Source organism: Oreochromis aureus, linkage group 23 (genome assembly GCF_013358895.1).
Source record: "Oreochromis aureus strain Israel breed Guangdong linkage group 23, ZZ_aureus, whole genome shotgun sequence".
Taxonomy (NCBI): domain Eukaryota; kingdom Metazoa; phylum Chordata; class Actinopteri; order Cichliformes; family Cichlidae; genus Oreochromis; species Oreochromis aureus.
Window position 1 is genome coordinate 28,426,694 of NC_052963.1, and position 10,611 is coordinate 28,437,304.

Here is a 10,611-nt window from a genome sequence, read left to right on the forward strand (position 1 = left end):
TCAATACGATATCTTGAAAACTCTGGATGTTAGACAGACAAACCGAGAATCAAGCAGAATATTTAAATAAACAAAAGTCCAAAAACAGTGGATTAAATGACACATACAATGTAACTATACAGTAGCACAATGTTGCCTAAACTGTACAAGTCATAGGAAATTTACAAGATAATAAACTGTCTGATGATGTCATTATGAAGAATAGCACAGGTAAACAAAACAATATAAACAGTGACGTAAATTCACAGCAAGCCTTGGACGTATTCAAAGGTTTCCTGCACACAAACACTCCTGACAAAAAATATGGAAAGAAAAAAAAATCCCACCACCGTCTCTGAGTCAATCACATCTCTGCTTCCTTTCCATTGGTTTTTCACTCCAACCACCAGCACGGAGCACTTGACTGTTCAGTCTATCATAGACGGCTGTGACAGAAAGAACGATCAGTGATGGAGCTTCCACTGTTCCACAAAGATCCACTCTGAAGGTTGTCAGAGTACATAAACGATGAAGTGGGGTGTTTTCATACCTTTGGGAGTTAAATCTGTATCTGACACCAGCAGCAGGACGTAATCACCTTCATGTGCGTCTCTCAGTGGTCGACTCTCTGCAGCTCAGTGGTGTTGCTGTGTCTGCTGTGCAGTTCGGGTGAGTCTAAGCTTTAAAATTTGTTTACTGTGATTCATCGGGGAGAAACGAGGACCTCAGAGTCCATCCAGCTCAGAGACTCTGACAGCTGTGAGATGGGATTAGTCCTGCTCTGAGTGTTTTAGAGTTCAGAATAAAGATTTCAGTGAGTCTGTGAGCTTTTAAGGTGGACTTTTGAAGGCAGGATCTTTTGTTGTATTCATCCTACTCACACCTGTTTTCAGTTCCCACTACTGAGACTTGTATCTGAGACTTGATCCCAGGTGTGGATCTCAGTGTGGAGCTCAGACCTCCAATCGCAGCCACTGGGTTTGGATTTGCTTTGTTCTCTTTGGTTCAGTTTGTATCCATTTCAGTGATGATAATGTTGTTACTGTTTGAGCAGTCTGCATGATTCAGTAGTTATAGTTATATTTCCTGAACGTACACAGTTCAGCTGAAGAAAGTATACAAGGCATGTACAGCAATGTACAGAGTGAAGAATAACTGGAGCCCTTCTGCAGATCTTTGTAATCAACACAATCAACACGAACATAAATCACATAAACATATAGACAAGTCAGTTAGTGAAGCTGTAGGGAACATCGGCTCCCTAGATGCCTCCTGTGTGCATTTCAACCCTCAGTGGCATCAAATAATATTACTGTACTTATTTTTTCCCAGTTTTTTGTAAAATGATACATTTAAAAGCTATATTATTAACATCAATCATTATATTTCAGCACTAAAAATATAAATTAGATTAAAGAGCTTGTGCATGCTGGTGGGTGGTGGTCTGACACACTGGTTAAGGACATTACATCAGAAATAGAGTAGAAGATGGTTGGTGCTACAGACAAACATATTTCTTGGTTCCACATTGCTTCCTGTCATTACTCCACATTCAGAGACAGTTTGTAGTGTAGTGTGGACACAGGGATGGTTTTAATATAACTGGCTCCATCAAACTGTGTCCCCCGTCCATTTTAAAAACATATTTTAGGATATTATCAGGAAGTTGGCTGTTTATTGCTTTATACGTATTTTTGTGAAGTTAAAAATGAATTGGTGAGTGAATTTAAATGTTTTTTTATTTTTAAGAATCATTCATTATGATCTCCCTAATCAAAGTTTTGGATTTTCCTTATTGTCCTTTTTTGTAACGTAGATAATGATGATAGAGAGATTTTATAAATACTGCCCCAAAGCCACACTATCCAGTTCCTCCTGGTGGATCTCGAGATGTTTCCAGGACAGATGAGATTATCTCCCCAGCAGGTTCTGGGTCTACCCCGGGGTCCCGTCCATTTGGGTTTGCCTAGAACAAAATCTAACAGAACCACCTCACCTGTCTGCTTTCAATGCACAGAATGTGCGAGATTGAGGTTTCCAGATTGTTTTATCAAGAATGTCTTCATGTTTAAAAACCCTGTAAAACTGGCTTCTCTGCACATTTAGAGAAATTCAAGAGGGTTTACTGAGTTCTTCACTTTGCACACAGTGAGCTAAACCAGAGAGCTGTGGTGAAGCTGTACACAGGTAACCTGTAACTCACCTGTCCTGTCGTCCTGCAGCCAGCAGCCAGTCTGAGAGGACCGGCTTCATCGGTGATGAGGTCCTGCTGCCCTGCGTCTACTCTGAAAAGCTGTCCGAGCCGGTCAGCGCCTTCTGGAGGGACAAGGATGACAAAGTTGTGTTGGACATCATCGACAGCAGAGAGGATAAAATAGATCCAAAGTTTAAAGGTCGTGTGGTCAGCTTCCCAGACCAATACAAGACTGGAAACCTCTCCATCCTCATAAAGGACCTGAGGGCGGATGACGCCGGCCCGTACGATTGCAACATCCCCAAAGTGGACTATCACACCAAGATAACTCTGAACGTCACAGGTCAGTTCAGCAGCACGAGCACTTCATTAGGAACATCTCAGTGGTTGTGCAGCAGCAGCAGAAAAGGACAAGCTGCAGTGATTAGTAAGTAGAAATGGATGGATGAAGGTCAAACAGTCAGACAGTCAGGACAGGTTTCCTTTTTAAGTCTGATTTAGTGCAGAAACTGTTCACAGTAAGTGCCGATGAAGCCTCGAGCTCACAAAGAGCTGACTGCTGCACAAAAAGCCTCCTTATGAATCCACACCCCCTCCCACTAAATGCATGTTCAGTGGAGGGGTTAATCAGCAGCATATGTAAGACTATCCCACAGAAACTGTTCTGGCTCTTTTGTAACCATATGTAGAAAAAATAGACATCAGATCCTATTTGAAGACGTAGCAGCAGGCAAATGTGGAAGGCGGACAAACGTTAACAGATTAAATTTTCATGAGTGGAACCAGATGATCCTTTTGCAGGTGTGGGTGTTTTGTATGATTGTTGTTCAGTTTGTGATCAAACTCAGTCTGCTTAAAGATGTTTTCTTGCTTGTTTTTGTTTGTTTCTGATCGATCCGATCATCAGTCGATCAGTATTTGAGTGTGAGGTTCAGCTAAAGAGCTGCAGTAGTGTTAAAAGCAGAGTGAAAAAACAGGAAACATCTGAACTAACTGTCAAAGGATGTGGTTTTTTTGACTGTGTTTGCACCAGACAGAGATCACACTGCGGGTGATCTGCAAGCTTTACAGAAACAAAGTAGCTGAATGTTTCTATTTTTTACATCAGCAGCAGCAATGTTTCAGAGATTCCTATATGAATGCCCATAATTTTCAGATTTAGGCTTCCTTCCTTAAAATCAAACAATTTAGTTTTTCTTTACATGTTCAGTTCTTATTAAACTGATGATTGGTTGTTTTGTGTTGCAGAGAAACCTGCTGTTAAAATAACGACTCCACATCCTGAACCACCTACGACTCGTGGTGCAGCAGTGACGACCTCCAAACACCACCTTTCTCTCCTCTCTGCCCCCCTGTTTGTGCTCTTCAGCTCTTTAAAGTAGGCAAAGAGGACTCGTTGTTGTGCTTCTCTGTTTAAGCATAGTCTTCATGCCTTGTTTAAATAACCTTTTATTAACAAAATGACAGTTGACACCTAAAATATGCCGTTTGTTATATTTACCACCACTGCTGCTGTTTCTAAAACAAATATGTGAAAATATCCTCAAGGCTGGCAGCTTGAGCACCTTATAAACAATCGTTAAGCTTCACTTTGTTTAGAATAGAAATAGAAACATCCTTTATTGTCCCTCATTGGGCCAATTCCGGTAGGAATTCATGTTTACCTACATATTTTACATTTAAGTGATCTTTATGGGAGCTCAAATATGCAAACCTCAGATGTGTGTGAAATTTTAATGGTGGCACAAAGAGCTGAACCAATTTATAAGAGGGGAAAACTCAACTGATTTTAAGGGGTTTTTTGTTATCAAACCAAAACAAGACACTTGAAGCTATTTTGACATTTTTTGCTCATATCAGTTAATCCAAATGTTGTATTGCTTCCATTGTCACTGATTTACTTCCCTTTGTGTGTTCTCGCAACTTTCATACCTCAGATTTTATCTGTCAGTATTTTATATGGTTTATTTATTACCTTGTTTAATTTTTACAGTTTCCTAATATTTATTTTGAATGTAGTTGTAAAGTAGTAACAAGAAACAGTGTTTATTACTTAGTACTAATAATATTTGGCTTTTGTGTTCTGTAAAAGTGGAAAATGTAGGGAAAAAAAACTCTCCCTCTTTTGTTTGTATTCATTTTTTCTGTTTTCAACAGTGAATCATTCACCTCTACTTCTTTCATTGTGTTGTTAGCAAATAGTTCTAAAATTCAACTAGAGCTTTTCTTTAAAACACACGTTGGGATGATTTAAAGTCTTTTGAACATAACCCAAACTTTACAGGTACTAACTGTAATGGGAGTGAAAGTATTTAAATATGTCAGAAGGTCTTAATCAAAGTTTAAGTTAATTGTTTTTCTTTAATTTAATACTTACAGATGTCATTAAAACCTTCCTCAGTGACTTTTCAGACATCTGATTTCTTTACGTTATAAAAACAAAAGTGACGTAGTTGAAATCTCACCAGAGATCACACTGAGCTGAAGTTTAAGCTTTCAGCCTCGTGGTGCCATCATGTGATCATATCAAAAACCAAACACAACAAACATGTATGGAGATGCTTTTTTACTGGTGTTCTGGAGGAACATCTGCTGGATCCTGTAAGAAACAACTCTGACCTGTGATCAGTGGTCTTTAGAGTCTTCTTCTGTTCTCATTGATCATCACTTTGTCCTTCATAACAAAGCAAGTCGCTGTTACACCCCAGTCCATTTTTTATTTAAGAGAAAGACAAAGAAATAATATTGATATTTTTCATGTGTACATATTTCTACTAAATATGTTTCTGTTTTTCTGTTATTTCTGGACTGTGAAACTGAATATACAAGATCACATTTCTGTAACAAACACATCAGTGAGGTATCTTCAGACCTTGCATCAGAGTCCTGCACACTCAAGGAAAAATTCTGCCTAAGAAAACTTTAACTACTGTGATTAAGTGGAAATGTTCCATGTAGTTTTGTTAATTTAATGAAAGCTGATTAAATAAATTTTACTTGACTGGTACACATTCTGTTTATACCAAGCATATGTTCCTTAATGATTAATTATTTGGGTCAATAAACCTTTGATTTATATATGTCTGCTTCATTTTACTCAGAATTGTTGCTTTATTGTTTATTGAAGGTGAAGAATGATATTTTTTGAGTGCTGCTGCTGTTACTGATGATGATGATGATGATGACTTTTAAGCTTTCTGGGAGTTTTCAGTATCATCGTGTTTGTTCAGCACTTTTTTAACTAAACCTGGAAGCAGCAGGTGAGCCACCTGTTGAAACCAGGCTGAAACACATCAAAACTTCAATCAGCCGTGGTCACATGACCTGGGTGTTTGGAAACCTCAATGCTTCATAAACTCGATGACACAGCATGGAAACGGCAGGCATATCCTGGATTATCCAGCCTTTCTTGGTGATAGTGAGATCATAATTCATATAATGAACATATTTTATCCATCTGCTTGTGAATTTGATCACCTAAACTTGTTCCCCAGCTATGAAATTTATTTATGTACTCCAGAAAAGGGCCAGTATAGGTTACCACTCCAGTGCCTGTTCATCACACTGTGCAGGTTCATAAATCATTACAGTCGTTCACTGTCACTGATCTGAGAACTGTCCAGCTCCACCTAATGCAAAACCACTTTATGTTATCTACACTCAGCTGGAGTAGAGACCTGTGCACCATCTACCTGTGATCCACCTACACCTGGCATCCAGGACTGTTTCTCTTTTCATGTTCATACTCTTTCAACCTCCGTATCTCATACTAGGCTCTATAAATCAAACTATGACCTCTGCAGCTGTCAAAGAGTTTCAGTACTGATGCCTTACAGATAAACTGCGGGGTAAATAAAATGTCAGTTTTGTTCAGTTAGAGTGAATTTATGCATTTAATCACAAAAAAGACAGTTTGCTTCAAATTTAACACTCACAAATTAACCAAACAACGAGAGACTCTGCCAAATGCCCTCTAGAAGTTATTCATTTAATGTCTCATGGATGTAAAGCTTTCAGTCTGCTTGAAAACACAAACTGTCAGAGAGTCACTCTGCACCAGTGTAGCTAATGAGGGGTCTGACAAAATGCTTTTGCCATTATGTAATCTGTAACTTCCACATAGCATGCTGATCAGTGTAATTTTCAATGATTAAACTGTAGTAGAGACGAGCAAACAGATTGGCAGATCTGAGAAGAGAGAACCTTTGTGATGAAAATGATTTTAATCTTTTATACATGATTGCATTTGAGCTTATTAAAGAGCTGTGGCTCCTGGTCAACTGAGGGTCAGAAACTCTTGGCAGGCGTTAAGGATCAGCCAGTACACGGTGAGGAGGACAGGAGCTCTGAAAGGAATTGCAACACACCTGCTTACATGACATACGCCTGGAGTTATTTTTATCTTTTATTACTTATATCCTTTAGAGCTAAGATTTAAGTTTGTATCATTTATCACTTATATCCTTTGAAGTAAGTTTTAAGTTTCATTTATGTTCAGTTTAAGTAAGTTTCTTCATGGTTTGAGTATCATCATTTGAGTGTGACATTTAGTCTAGAAGTCACACATAGTTCAGCTGTGTATGAGCTCAGGCCTTATGTCTGGCTAGGACGAGAGGTGTGAGGTGAGCCGGGGTGCAGGAGAGGTCATGACACATACATAGCATACACAGCAGGCACCCACACACACTCACACACACACATACACACCATAGTAGATTCACTTTAGTAGGTAAGAAGTTAAGATGTATTTTTGCTGCAATTGCAAACTGCGCCGGCATATTGTCAGATGGTTACAGGAAGTGCACCTGATGTTCTGGGAGATAAGAAGGCGCTCATGGGGCGACACCGGGATGGAGATGAGACGTAATGTTCTTTAAAACTATGTTAAAGTTAACGGAACATTTTGTGGTTTAGGTTGACGTAAGCTGCATTGTGTCTGTTTTTGCAAAAGAGGGGGCTTTGTTGTCTTACCCATATAAAACCTTTGTCTAATTATTGTAAGTTTAGTTCGATTGCTGACTTTGCCCAGCGTCGGACTCCACGCGTGTAAACAATAAATCTTTGCTTTGATCACATCTTCTGGACCAGAGTTGTTATTTGCTTGTGAGCCCTCCGTACTCCTTTTCTCCAATTTTTGAACCTTAACACTAACAATGTGCCAATTAACTTTAGCTCCCACTCGACAAGCATAAAAGTTTGATTTATGGTGATCCACACCTCTGAATTTACTGCATAACCTGGATTTTCTCACTTTCCTACATGGTCTTCATGTGATCTCAGTATAAACCCGACTAAAAGAGTGTTTAGTTCTTCAGAAAACACAAAGCTCCATCTTCAAAGTGACTTAAGTTTTAAAAGAGATTTAAGATTTTTATTTGCCATTTGTGCACAGGACCAACAGTCCATGCACATTGGAATTCTTGTGCAAAGCTCTCCATGTCAAGTTACATTTTTACAAGATGAAAACAAAACAACTAAGAGAGAAATAGAAATAGAGCAAGGAATGGAGCAACACTGTACAGAGAGGGTGGTAATACACTTCCTAGCACTGCACGGATAATATTGCATATTTTCACAAATCTGTTTCAGTGAGTATATTGCACATTAGTCAGTGATTTAATCCCATTGTACATTTGAATTGAGGTGAGGTATCACTGTGTTATTTTAAGTGTTCAGTGTTTTTTGTTTTGTTTTGCCAACAGTCTGACTGTGGCATGTTCAGTGTTGTGTGAGTATTTCAGTGTTTGCGTTTTGCCATCAGTCTGACAGTTGTGGGGAAGAAGCTGTTAAAAAACCTTGTTCTGTGTGTGATGATGCTGTCCTCTCTGTAGAGTTGGATGTCTCGAGACCGGTCTTGGTCTCGAGACCGGTCTCGAGACCACTTTTACGTGGTCTTGGTCTCGTCTTGGTCTCGACGGACTTTTGTCTTGGTCTCGGTCTTGGTCTCGATGGACTTTTGTGTTGGTCTTGTCTTGGTCTCGACGGACTTTTGTCTTGTCTCGGTCTTGGTCTCGCTGTTTCATATGGGCAGAAATCTGTGCCATCAGAAACTGAATTTGAATAAGTTAAATTTGAATTTGAATTACTCGGATTGAATCTGAATTGTAACTTGAATGAAAGCTTTTGAAAACTGAATTTGAATTAGTCTAATTTGAAATTGAATTTATGGTTTGAAAATGAATTGATTTGCTTTGAAACTGCATTTTATCCTTTAAAAATTCAGCTCTCGAATAATTTCAGATTCACTTCTCACCATTCAGTTTCAGTTCTACAATTCAATTTCAGTTCCAAAATTCAGTTTTTGGGACTTACATCCGGTTCGGTTCAAGCGCAGATTAATAGAACTACAGACTGATAGCGTTACTGACGGAATCTACAGCGTCTTGAGCTGAATTAAGACTTCAGAAGTCATTCGTCATGTCGAATGACCAGCGGATAAAGTCTCAGGTTGGTAATAAATGTATTACATGTATAAGAACAAGCGTCATGTTAACAAATGATAGCCGTACAGTAACCTTTATGCTTATTGTAGCTGTTAGCTAAAAACGCTAATTTAGCGTAGTTTGCCCTGGATTTCAGCTTTGACAAACAAATATGATCGACTGTTTCTAGTAGGATTCCAAAGTTGTCATCTTGTACCCTGTCAGAGCCCTGTATGCTTGCAGAGACCCCTACAGTAAGGAAACATGCAAAACGCTGTCCAAACCTTTGTATTTGAGCTTTATTTATGTCTTACACAGCATCCCAACTCTTTAGCGAACTTAATAACTTTAGCTAAAGTGAATAGTTAGTCTAATTCATTAGTGCAGCATTACTGGATCACCTCTGTTTGAAGTGATATAATATGATATACAACTATCACTGAAACAGCAAACTTTGTAAATAAACAAACAACACTTCTCATTCTCTAAACGTTTGGCCACAGCTGTAGATTACACTATCAGTGCTTGTTCACTCTTGACAATAATTACATTTCTAAATTCTCTTTGTGCATTTACAGGTAAACAATATCTAATGTTTTATCTAAATGACTGCTTTGTCTTTGAAAAGGTGAAGAGCCTGAGGCGGTGACAGTCCAGTTCTACTCCAAGTACATCCTTACGGTGGCTCACAGGACAAGGCTACATTCCTGTCCTGCCAGAAGAGAAGAGAAACTTCAGAGTCTTCATGAAGTTCAACCACACCTGTCATATGGAATATGACAGGGGTCTCAAACTCCAGTCCTCGAGGGCCGGTGTCATGCAACTTTTCCATGCCCTCGAGGACTGGAGTTTGAGACCCTGCTGTATGGTGTTCATGCAGTTTTCTACCCCACAGTTACAGCATGTCTGACTGCCTGTTCAGCATATGCAAAAATATATGATGAGTTTAAGCATGTGATGACAAAGGCCTTCCATTATGGTGTTTGTCATCACATGTCACAGACATCTGGATGATCATTTGGAATAAACAAAAACTTGTTACTTCATCTTTTATCTTTATTATTATTATTGTTCTTATTTTACATTTTTCATTGTTAGGCATTGGGTTTATTTGTAGTAGTCCTTTCCAGCTTCTCTCCCTCTTCCGTATTACTGTGTCAGCTTGTCAGCATCTATTTGGGTTTGGGAGTGGAACAGGAAGTAAGGAACAGAAAGTGCCATTTAAACCAGGAGAGGTTCTTATATTTCAGAAGAAGGGATTAATTCAAAAGAAATGACCTCAATGCCATATTTTATTTAGGAACCCTAGAGAGCACTTTGCAAAATAACACATTCTTATAATTTCACCCTCAGATGAGCCAAGCTACGACTGTCAGGGAAGGTGATGTAGGTACAGAGCATGTGAGAGTGGTTAAGTTAATGTCTCTTGTCTAGATGAAGGCACAGGAGGGATCAATGGCACGGCGAGAGATTCAGTATCTTCAGTCTTCAGTGGACACTCCATTTCTGGCACAAAACACCTGTAAAAGATGGTCGATTTAGGAGGTGACCCGACAACTTCAGCCTGTCAAACATAGCAATGGAGCAGTATGTTTAAAAAAACAACTAATTAAGCAGCATGCACTCAGTACCCTAAGAATTATTATGATAGTTAAACACAGTGATAGTTGTATATCATATTATATCACTTCAAACAGAGGTGATCCAGTAATGCTGCACTAATGAATAAGACTAACTATTCACTTTAGCTAAAGTTATTAAGTTCGCTAAAGAGTTGGGATGCTGTGTAAGACATAAATAAAGCTCAAATACAAAGGTTTGGACAGCGTTTTGCATGTTTCCTTACTGTAGGGGTCTCTGCAAGCATACAGGGCTCTGAGAGGGTACAAGATGACAACTTTGGAATCCTACTAGAAACAGTCGATCATATTTGTTTGTCAAAGCTGAAATCCAGGGCAAACTACGCTAAATTAGCGTTTTTAGCTAACAGCTACAATAAGCATAAAGGTTACTGTA